Below are 12,893 nucleotides of genomic sequence, written 5' to 3' on the forward strand. Positions count from 1 at the left end.
TCGAGGAAATGTTGAGTGTGCTTCCCTCAGGGGGGGTTACTACTATGGTGTAAACGTTAATAGAGTATTTATTATCAAATGTTTGAGCCACTGTAGATGCTACTGAAAGAAAAACACTTTTCGGTTAGAGTGAAGTGTTACATGTATTCCGTTTTACCATTGAATTCTACTTCTATTCGATAGAGAAGATAGCCCGCTCACCCTAACAGTAAATATGGTACAATCCAGAGTGAGCAAGGGAAGGGGTGGGGGTGGCTGTTACCTAGGAAACAACAGTGAATCTCCCTCGGGTAAAAAATGTGGCCACTGATTTATGAACCAGTGCCTGTCTGTCTGTCAAAGTAGCCTCCAATCGACAGGATAAAAACATTGAAGGCATTTGATAAAGCATATTATCCTTCAAGATGCTCTGGTTAATCCAGATAAGTTCTAACACTTTTTGACTCCAATAACCAATCATTTCTCAGGTAAATATCATTTTTATTAATCGTATTTTAGGGGGTATTTGTGCAAGAGTGATTTCAGAAACATTAACCTTTCCTAAAGTAATATTTGGATTATAGATATATATGCTGCATGGTGGTGTATGAATTTGTTATAGGCTAATGTTGTTGATGTTTCAGATCAGCTGAGAGAAATTATCCTGCTAAAATGATCATAATTCAGCCCATCGTCACTGCTTCATGTGCAGCAGAGCCTGCGCATTTTGCAGCGTAATTGCATACAGCTGGCTGAATTTAGCACTTTGTGACACACAGGGACCCGTTGTCAGCAAGGAGCGCAACGAGTCAACAAGGAGCAAGTCACAAATATCCCCGGAATGAGCAGAGAGGCACAAATTTAGCCCCACTGACTGCTGCCCACGCCATGTGCTGCCTATTGAGCACATGAACAATGAACATAGCCAGATCGCAGACTGCCATGTCAGGGCCGAGGCCTGCTTCAGTGGAATGCTACTTTGGATAAAGGCATCCCAGTTTGTCAGGAGGCAGCAGCGTGATTAGATGAAGATTTTGTTGGTGGGCTGTGGTTTGATGACAACTGTAATAGTCAGAAACTCAAACAGTTGAGTGTTGAGTGTGTATAATTATGGGATCAAGTTAATATTTGTTATAATAATCTGACCAGGGTCAGACTGGTAACTGCACATACTTTTGGATTGGATTACCTCGTGTCAGATATTGGTCACACAGTTCAGCATGTGACATTTAATACCCATCACACTGCTGACATCTTCATATTTACAAAACATGATCTCAGAAGGGCAGCAGTAAAGGTCTCAAACAACACCAGGAGATTTCTCTTCTCCCTGCTCCTGTTCTTGTCAGCATTTTATCAAGAAAAAAAAAATCACCATGATCTTGCATGCTCATGTAGGATGTTATAACAAGCAGAAAAGTAAACTACATCAAATCACAGCACCACAATGGCGAGAATCTAATGATTATGAAAAACCGCTCACATAGGTCAAGCTCAACCCCATCACCCCCCTGAAGACCTAACATATCGATCCCAATGCAGAGGAGGCATTTGTAAAAAGAATTGAAGAAATCCTGCTGCCGGCATCCTTTTCTAAAAGCCCCTGAACGCCCACACTCTTCAAACACACTCATTGGGGCTCGCACTCATAAAAACGCACGAGTAAAAACAGAACAGGCGTCAAAAATATCAGTTTAACAAGACGCTTTCTTTATGTGACATGTTTGAAATGAAGTTGGAGGTTGAAAATGATGGAGGCGTAGCACTGATGCGCTTCAGTCATTTTCTCCTCCTGCGTTATCCAAGACAGAGTCATTTAAAGTCTGCACACTTGTATGAGCGTGAACAGCATTTTGGGTATAATTTGTGGGAAAAAAAGAAAAAAGAAGAAGAATCTGCTCGGGAAACAGGTGGCTCCTTGTCGCCGGAGACACGGATTCATCAGAATTCAAAATAAATTATTTTCCTATGAGTCATAAATAAGGAGATGAATGTGCTCATATGTATGCATTCAAGAACATAATGTATTTGAAATATACACGTATACACACACACGCACGCGAGCAAAATAAAAAACAAAACAAAAATGACCCAAAGCAGATGCCTGTGTGTGTGTGTGTGTGTGTGTGTGTGTGTGTGTGTGTGTGTGTGTGTGTGTGTGTGTGTGTGTGCTGGGCTCATTAATGGGTTTTGACTCTACATTTGTTGCAGTAGCAGTCTGTAGAGTGGACCTTGGGATCAACTGAGGAGGCGTCAGGCAGAAAAACAACCGCAGTATCTACAGGACGCCACTGATAGTTTCTCTCACACAGAGAATAAAGAGAACGCTGTAGAAAACAGTTTGCACCCGCAGACAGAAATCAGTAAACAGACACTCATACGGGGAGAATACATGCAACATACATGCACATCACCGCCGAAGCTCTTAAGTCTGAGGCACACATACACCTACACGCAGTGGGCAAAGCTCCACGTCAAGGACAGTATTGATCTTTTTAAATGAGAACGCACCTGATTATGAAAGCTTTTAACCCAAATGCCTAATGCAGCACAGGTTTAATGGAAAGAGCTTAAAGCGGATACAATACTCAGGAGAGAGGGCGCGTGCGTATGCGTGTGTGGTGAGCGTCCACGTGCACTCTCCACTGAGGTGCAGTCAATTTGATTGATTGTTGAGAGATCACCTAGGCATTTTACTCCCGCCATGACGAGGATTTTACTGATCAAAGAGGCTTAAGTAATGATGGATTGAAGATGGTCCCGCCGTCATTAAAAAAAAACAACACCAACAAAATAAAAAACCCTGATCCCAAAAGTAGTGCACAGCACACCAGGCAAGACTATTCAAAATGCTGAGAGGGAACCATTTCGAGGCAGGCTCATTTGTTCACTGAGAAATGACCACTTATGCATCATCATAAATCACCTGCTGCAGCTGTTTGTTCATATTGCTTCATCCATTCCTCCAGGATCCCTTTCAGCATAAAGGCAGATGCTGCATAATCCATAATGAATCAGATTTTATGAAATTCACAAGGAAGTGAAATGTTTGACTCATCAGTTTATTATGCACCAGATATTTACACCAGATTATGAAATGTATTTCCAGTAAACAGTGAAAGCTAACAAATGCATTGTTTGTTTTGTTGAACTTGAAAGTCAATATTTGGTATGACCACCTTTATTCTTCATCCTAGTTTGAACTCTTTCTTGTCATTGTTTTATTAAGTAGTCAGGAATAGTTCTCCAGGTTTCTTAAAGGACATTTAAAGCTCTTCTTTGGATGTTTCTGCTTTTTCTACTGTTCGCTGTCAAGACGATCCCACACCGCTTCAATAATGTTGATGTCCAGGCTCTGGGGAGGCTAATCCATCGATTGCGTGTTTTTCTATCCAGGTATGCTTTTACTGCATTGGCACTGCGTATGGACTCATAGTCATACTGAAAAATGAAGCAGTTGCTGACCAGATGCTTTCCCAAGGGGACTGCATGGTGGATCAAAATACTTGGTGGATCTTACCATACTTTTCTGATTTCATAATTCCTTGAATTTTGACAAGATCCTCAGCTACACTAGCTGAAATCAAGCCAGTACAGCTAACAGCAGGGAGGAAAGCTAACAAATGTATTGTTTGTTGAGGTTTTGTTGAACTTGAAAGCCAATATTTGCTTCCAGTGATGCTTCCAAACAGGAAGTCCAAGGTTTAGCAGTGCCCCAAACCGTGACAGAGACTGCACCAAGTTTTACACATGGCTGTAGACGCTCACTGTTATGCATCCTGGTCTCCTCCACTCATTTTTTTAATCCAGTTCTTGTGTAATTTTTAATGCCTCAGCCTTTTCTCCTGTTTCCCTTCCTTAAGGATGTCTTCTTCACAGGCATCCTTGGACTGAGACCATTTCTGATGAGGCTTCAGTTGATCAGCAGTAGATGATCAACTAAAGGGCCAGATGCATCTCTCAGCTCCTGTGTCAGGTTTGCTGACATTTTTCCTATTTATTAAGGACATACATTTTGGATACTACTGTAGATAGTTTTTTAGTCCACTTGTCCAGTTTCCTCAGATTTTTTAAAGGACACACTGCACACCATGCAGACATGTTTTCGACTGATAGCTCTTCACCTTGTTGGTGCAAAAATACTTTTTTGATCCTGACAAACTGTTATCTTTGCAATTGTTTGTAGAATCAATTCTATAGAAATGGGATAAATTGTGTTCCTCTGACAGGCCAAAAGATACAATTTAAAACCTATTCTTTGCTGTCTGCAATCTGCAGACACAACACTGTGTCATCATTTGAGTTGGTACCTTTTTTACGTTTGAATAGGGCAGTATTAACCCCTTGAGGGTGGCTCAAGAAATAGACAGAGAGGGTTTGGAAGCGTTAATGTAGCACAGAAGGCGCCATTCTTACTAAAACAAATCCTAAACTTTAAATGCTAAAACTGATGCTTCCAAACAGAAAGTCCAAAAACAAATGGGGGATGTCATGGTGGCTACTTCCATCTTTTATATACAGACCATTGTTGTTGGTGTTTTTCTGCTATTCATTTTATCTTAGCACAGTGGGGAAAGCACAGCCGATATCTTGGTTCCACTAAGTGTGCCACTAAGCAGTGTCATATTTTCACAGACCTGTCTTAAATTAAGTTCAGCCATCATTAACACACCCGAGCTTTCCTATTGTCACAAATCTGCAGTGAAAAGGACTGTTGATTGAAAGAGTGGCTCATATTTAAAACAGACGATTAGTGATCTGTTTGAATATATTGAATGAATTTTCGAATTTTTAAAAGAGACACCTCACAGCCACAGAATCACACGAATAATGAGAGAAATTTAAGGTTGTATCCAATGGCTTCATCATTATTGAACCCAAAAGCATCACAATTTGCAGCAACTTTCCACCATAGCTGCCTTATATTTGAGGTGTTTTACAGTTGTAGGATCTCATCTCACGAGAGAGTAAATCCAATAACGAAGGGTGGCCTTTCAGAAAAGAAAACATACTGGCAGAGTAATTGTGAGAGATGAAAATCTTGGAAATGTCAGGAGAAATGGCATATTACCATGACAACCCAGCTATTGTCTCATCAAGGTTGCAGTGCGTGGAGTGTGGCAACAAAACGAGACCGTGACTGTTGTTCACCATCAGGAGTGATTGCAATAAATCGGCTGTTTTCTACGAGCCATTGTTCAACACTAAAATTGAATTGACTCATTCCCTGAAATTGCTCAGCCGAAAATCAATCTGGTATCATCAGCTTCCCCCCACTAGAGTCCAAAGTGCTTCCAAATACAGTAAAGGAATTTATATTATTCATGAGCTCAAGGTTCACACAAGGCCACCAGCGAGGCCCAGACTCCTTAATGGCTTAACCGCCCTTCATCACAGCCAAGCTGGCCCTGTCATCCTGATCTGGCAGTCACGTAGCCCAAAGGACTAAGGCTCCTCTGAAAAACACTGTTGAAAAAAACAACAACTAATTTTTCACATAAAATGTAAAAAAAAAAACGTAAAAATACGGTTGTGTTTATAATTACAACCCACAATTTACTGTTAATTTTTAATTATATCAGTGTAATGGGGTTTTATGCATGTTTTATGCACGTTTATGCAAACGTGCATGTTTAGTAGATCTTTATTGTTAAAAAAGCTTTAGCACTATAAATTTTAACTGATTTAAAAAAAAGGTCCAGAAAATGTCATTGATAATACCACGACTGTCGTATGTGTTTAACATTTATTGTTCCAACTTCTTATATTTCTGAATACTATTATTTTTCTGTAATTTTTCTAATTTCAGTCAATAAATTTAAAAGATACATAACTACTCGAAAATTAGTCTGTGAAATTGCAGTAATTGTAGCAGTTTTTAATTACAATACTTTTTAGATTTATATAATATAATTAAAAAAAACAATTAACAAAAGAACCCAAACAATTAATTAACAATTAACAAACAATTAAAAGTACAAAAAATGTACTTATTTTCACTCATTGCATCAATGAAAAAAAAGATTAAATGTTATGTTTATTCTTGGTTAAAGTTTTCTTAAAATGTTATTTTACACTATAAATGTTAATTCGCAGTCTGTTTTTTGTATATTTATTGACATTTCCTGTATTTAACATATTATATTTAACATAACATATTATTATAACGTATTATAACAGGGAAATTCTGTAAAAAAAGATTCTCTTAAATCCCAGTATTTTTTACAGTGTATTTAAGAATAAATTAAAGATCACAGACAGAAGTCAGCTAATTATGTTCACACTGTGTTTCTCCCTTACGCAAGCACTCATAAACACCAAGGCAAATTGTGGAGGTAGTAATTAAGTATTTTGCTCTTTGATAAGCTGTAATGATGTAGGAATTTTTGTGAATGAAAAATGAATGGGTGCGTGGGGATGACCTGTTATTCCGCCTTCCAGTGTCTGTGTCAAGATCGGTTGATGTGACAGCAGGAAAAAATGTTTGCGTATATGTGTTCCCCTCAGTGTAAGAGACAATAATAATCTCAAGGCGACCCATCAAGGTGAAATATTGATGCGTCTGCTGCAACGCTGCTGCAGGAGGTTACAGGGCCACCTCCATTGCCTCACTCCCACAGAAATGCTGACCTCCAAGATCGTGTAACAAACAGTAGATATCCCTACATGGCTTATGCTGGTTCTATCACTCGGACTGTGTAATAGGAATTTTCTATTTTTGCACTACAATTTTTATCAGTTTAAATATTACGCTATGATTTTCCGAATTATAGCGTGTTCGGGTGTTCTTCATTTATACTGTAAACAACATACAACTATCACTTGGCTTCATGATGCTGCTGCTCTAGAGTTCAACCTCCTTGACATAAGAAAAAAATTCCATTGAACTGTTTAGCCGTCAGCAACTGATTGCAAGTAATTACAGCAACCAACTGGGTACTTAAAGGCTGAGTGGGCAACACCCTTAACCTCTGGCCAACCACTTTTGATCATGAGACAATAGTACAGGTTGCCGCGCACAATGGGAAGCAACTTGTCTTCAAATAATCCTGGTATGACTTGTACTGACTGCTATCACTCTCACACAGATTTGCAAACACAGGTTAAATTTTAAACATGTGAGTCTGCACTGATGAGCTCAACTCGGTTGAGTTGCCAGCTGGTTTTATTCTGGTTATATTCCTACATAAAGCAGGGTTGCTGGGTGCCTATGTCGTGGAAGAACTAAATTTAGGTTGGATTAGTTTTTGTAAATGTCTGTTTTAATGGGAATTTATGTGCACGTAGATAGCAACTGATTTGAAACACACATCAACTGATTTTGATTTATATTAATATAAAAGTGTTCATCACAAACAGATTGACTCCATTTAATCACAAACTATTAGCAGACTGACTTCACTTTAATGCTGTTAACTCCCATCTCAATGTATCAAGAACCTGGTCCCCATGTTGTAAACAGCTATTTCAAAGGCAACCACACTTTGCACATGGTCACAACAATGCTGGTTGTGCTGTCATGTCCAACCACTGTAGCGTAAGTGAGAGGTCTCTGAAGAAGAAGGTTAGCTTGCGCAAAGCCAACTAGAAAGACTGGGAAAACATATGTAGATAACTAGACTGGACAACAGTTTGTTTGTTTTTCGCTAAATCAATCAAGTCTGAAGGAAAACCCTTTACCAGGATGGAAACAGCATTGATTACGCTTTGTTTGCGTGTTTGTCATACTGTGACCAAAACCTCTGGCCTATATTCCAATCCCACATTTCCAGAAAGGGAAAACTAGATGTGTTAAATGTAAGGATGATGTTGTTTGTAACACATTTAAACCACACATAAAATTCACAGATCTTTTCGACTGTTTTTTACTGCTATTTCTTCTCATTTGTTTTATTCACTCCCTATTTTTAAGCACTATTTCTCAGGAGCACCTCTACAGGTGGCATTTGCTCCTGAGGGCACCTGACCTGCAAAAGGCTTGCAGCGTCCTCTAGGCCTGTGGGCAGCCTAAGGCAAGAGAGTGGAGGAAAGAAGGCATAAAAGGACAATTAAGGGCTAAATATGCTGTATAACCTTCGCCTTCCTTTTCCCCGGGGCCCTGTCTCATTTTTCCTCTCCTCTCTCTCCCTCCCTGTTACCTTTTTCCTCATTTCGATCAGGCGCTCCACATCCCAACACACAATTCCCAAACCACCCACACAGACAGTTACACAGATAAAGCCATGCAAATCCACAACACGTCCTTTTACTGTAACAAGCGATAAAGTCTATGAAACAGAGCTTCATCTGAGTGACATAAAAGTCCAGTGTGACTGCTCATGCAGAGCTCGTATTACAAGTGAATGAATGAATAAACAAACAAACCTGATTTAGGGCTCCGTATGGCATGGACAAAAACAGATGAGTCATATATAAGATAAAGAAAAATCAGCTTGGGTCACTCTGAATGTCATCTTCTTTCTGCTGTCCCTAACTAACTTAAAAGCTCTGCGGGTTCAGGTTAACCTTTCTCGTGTCCTTAACATTGGACAGGCAAAAGTTAAACAGAAATCACTGTAAGATTTATCCATTATATAACAAAAGATGTGACAATCAGGATCTCACTGCTTTATATGTGATTCTGTTAAATGGTCATAATGCTGGTGTGGCTTTAATCCACCTACCATTTACATTTATAGCATGCTTTTGTAATGCGCACAAAACCTAAATGACCACAAACGAATCACCACGTTAATGGTAAACTCAGGGCCTTAAAGCCTGCCCGAGGGCTTGAATTACCCAGCTATTAGTCCAGATATGGAAAGATTTTTACACTGAACCCAAATAAGATCCTGAACTGAAGAATTCAGAAATATTCACTGATATGATATTAAATTTTAGTCAAGCTTTTGGCCTGGTCTGTCCTAAAAAGTCATGATACACATACACAGACACAGAGCAAACAGAAATGTCCACTGTCCAATGGTCACAATGTATACTTAATCTTCTCACTCTGTTTTCTGCACCACATCCTGCTTAGTGGATCAAACAGACATTCAAACATCCACTTTGCCGCTAAATGAATCCAGCATTGCAAAAATTTCACCGTAATTATCGATTTCTAAGTGGCCTTACAAGCAGCATCAGTCAAAGTCTCCTTCAAACACAACAATTATTATATTACAGTAACCATGGTGATTTATTTGCTGTATGATTTGCAGTGGAAATTTATTTATGGATGGGAGTAGGCGGAGGATCAGCAAGTGTGTATGTGTGAGTGCGTTTGTGCCAAGGGCTAAATCAATTAAATACCTTGCCAACATACACTCTCGGTCTCTCTCTCTCTCTCACACGCACACACACACATACACACACACACAACCCCTTTGACCTCTGAGCTATGAACACAGATTTATATGAGAACGAGATGCTTAAAAAGTCTTCCGCATTTATTAGTAATAATAATAATATTGTTGCTATTTGCAGACATTTAATTGGAAATAAAGGTTAAGTTGGTTTGCTGCTAATAAAACAATAAAATATTCATATAGATGAGTAGGCAGATATTAAAAATGCTCTGACTTAATTATTCTTCAAGCATGTGTGTTTATTTTGAAACATTTTTCATCAGTGGTACAAAAGCTGTTAACCACTGAAATTCTTCAATCGCAACAATGGGTGTATTGCTCCATCTAGTGGACATAGATGGCATAAAAACATTGAAAGCTGTTCTATAATGCACGGGCTTATAGATCCAGCGCATTCAGATTGAATATACTGAGTGGACTGGTGCTTTTAGACTGAAAGGTACACTTCCTGCCATGATTTCCCTCTGTGTCCCCATCCAAAAATAAATAAATAAATAAATAAAATAAAAATCTTTTCAACTGATAACCACATTTCACTTGTTTAATCTTATACAGAGTCATTTTTTCTTGTCTTGTATATACTACATACACTATATTTATTTTATATATTTATTCAATTTCGTTGTTCTTAAAAGCACAAAGACAATAAAAATTCTGATTCTGATCTGAAAAAGTGTTGGTTAAAAAAACCTCCCATCAAACAGTGTTATATCTATTCATTCTCACAGCGGGTTATATTTACATGATAAATATTAGCTTATTATTGGAACACCATATGCAATAAAGAATCACATACACATGCCATAGCAAAAACAACAACTGACTAGAAGCCCAATAATCAACAACATTCTTATGACATGACTAACAGCTGCTTTGGTATACCTTTCCCCAGTCACCCCTTACCTAACATGTGGATTATAAACAACCCTGTAAGCTAAACAAAAATGACACTGGTTAGACCCAGATACACAAATCTGCCTTTAAGCTGCTGGGTGACTTTCTGTCTATATATACTTCACTAGTAATTAAACCTGGAGTACAAAGTTCTGAGTAAAAACACTCAGAGGTTCTTTCAGACTGTTCTTTGCCAAAGTAATGTATCCTTAAATGTTAATATTCCTCTGTGGTCCAGCACTGAAGGCTTTTCAGGGAGTTTTTTTTAAACAACCTGATAATAATAAAATACAAAAGTCCAGCCTAGAAGTAATAAATGCATGAACTAGTTTTTCACCATCACTCTGAGACAGCCCGTAATAGTAATTTCTTAAGTCTGCTCCCCCCCCAGCAGCTCTTTATCCCAGTGGGTCATATATCAAGATGGAGGTAGCCATCATGATGTTTACTTTGTGAATTCTGGATTTAGAAGCGCCATCATTGTGTGATGGAGCAGCCGTGCTCCTGCACGAAACGATCGATGCTGACCTGACCGTGATTCACAAGCCAGAAGTCACAGGTCGCGATTCTGTAAAACATTTTGCAGAGGCAAGTCATTTATTGACTCTATGCACTTAAAGTCCAAAAGCCTGCCATGCTGTTCATCTCTGTAAATGGAGCAGGAGGTGGATCCAGGAGGTGGGTAAAACGAGGGCCAGTTTCTGGCACTTCTGCACTGGCTTTAATTTTCAGCTCCGGAGGTTGATTCACCGAGTTTTGGCAAGATCTATTCTAGTTAAATATTGCTACAACACCTAGCTGCATTTATCTTCATTGTAAACTGTAACCATGTTTCAGTTCAGTTAGCCAGTGGGTGACCCTTGGCTTACTACATCCAAGCAGCACGGCTCTGTCCTACATGAGTGCAAATATCAGCTGGAAAACAGGCAGCCAACAATCAGAAACATTTAACCAGGATCTGCTCACATTTTTTGAGTTAACGCGCAACTAACGATATTTGCCTCGACAACCTTATGCTTATGAGTTTTTCAGCTGTGAATACTCAGCATTACAAAGTGTTATAGTAGATCTACAACCAGACCCACTATAATATTTCAGATGTTTCAAAGGCAAATCAAACATACTTGACAGATGTAATATTTCCAGCCCTCACTAACATGTTTCACCAACTACCAAAGGCTTAATTTTTATTCTACCCAATACTTCCAGTCATTTTCCCTGAACACGGTCTGTGCTGAATACTATTCTGTTGAGAAAAAAACCCAAAGGAACAGCTTCAGCTTACATTGTATTGTGCAAATTATAGATTTTTAGGGATAATAGCCTGAATTTGCTGTAATTTTGTTCAGTAGTGCCAACTACCCTGAGCCTAGTTCTGCCAAAGCTTTATTCATGTCTGGTCTTTACCTTACAAAGTAAAGTGCCTTGATATAGCTGTTGTTGTGAACTGACCACTGAACTGGTCATTCAAAGGCCGGCCTTTATACAAAACGGCACAAATAGTGCACTTCTCCCGGGGTGTCTGAGGTCCTCAATAACTGAATTGTTCTGACCTTGTCAACACTGCCAACATAAACACACATTTATGTCAATATTTAAAGGATTTAAAATGAAACTACCATAAAAAGAAACTGCACAATGTCAGCACTGGTTATCCCATAATGTGCCACTACCTTGGTCTGCCACTGGAGTGCAGCATAGCAAAATAAATGTCACAGAAAAAGCAGCAAATAGGTTTAACTATATGTTACATATTGAAGTATTTATTTGGATGGTCTTAGAAGATAATCCTTGAGCACAAATAGCACAGTTTTAAAAACAGCAAAGTAACTGGCAAGTGAAAATGTTCAACTAGGGGCACTGACAGTCTTACTCTGTTCATTTATTACTGTGATAGAGTCACTATGTGACCTGTAAAACTGCAGAACTGGCATTAAAATATGACCATCTAACAGAGCATTCATGTATTTGAAATCTGCTCAAGGCAAGTAACATTTAAAAAAAAATCAAATATCTGTGTCTGATTGATCATGTCTGATGTTGAGGCAGGCTGGTTGCTTCAGCTGCAGGTGGCAATGTTGCTCTGTGATAGATGGCTCCGTTTTTTTTTGAGCTCCTGTGTGGAATAGAGACTTCACTGAGGCACACATCATTAAAGGTAGAACAGATTATTCTTGACAAATTGGATTCGGCCTGCGTAGACAACAAATCATAGCAGCGGAAGAGCGGCAAGCTGAGATGTAGGAATTTCTTATTTTGCATTATTTTAAAGTGATGCATCCGGAGTTTTGGTAATCCATGAAACGTTGATTTTAAAGGCTCTGGAAGAACATGAAAAACAAAAAAAACAATATAGATCAACCAGGTTTTTGAGTCTGGACTGCAGATTAATCTGTGGTCCCCTATCCTCAGCAGCCACAGGTGTCAAAACAGGAAAAAACTGTACATGGGTGTGATATAGGAAGCTAGTGGTGGAGAAGCAAGTAATGGCTAATATATCTTACAAACAGGTTTAAAGGCTGACAATGTGGAAAATCCTGTTTTCTTTGTTCCCAACCTGGAAATTGTGCTGCCGATTTATCAGCCGTTGAAAGATATAGGCCCAGTGCAGGAGATAAGCAGGAAAGAGGGATCATGTATGGATGGTGTGGCGGGATACATACGTCTCACGCA

The sequence above is a fragment of the Aulonocara stuartgranti genome (assembly GCF_965226115.1).
Source record: "Aulonocara stuartgranti genome assembly, chromosome: 23".
Lineage (NCBI taxonomy): Eukaryota > Metazoa > Chordata > Actinopteri > Cichliformes > Cichlidae > Aulonocara > Aulonocara stuartgranti.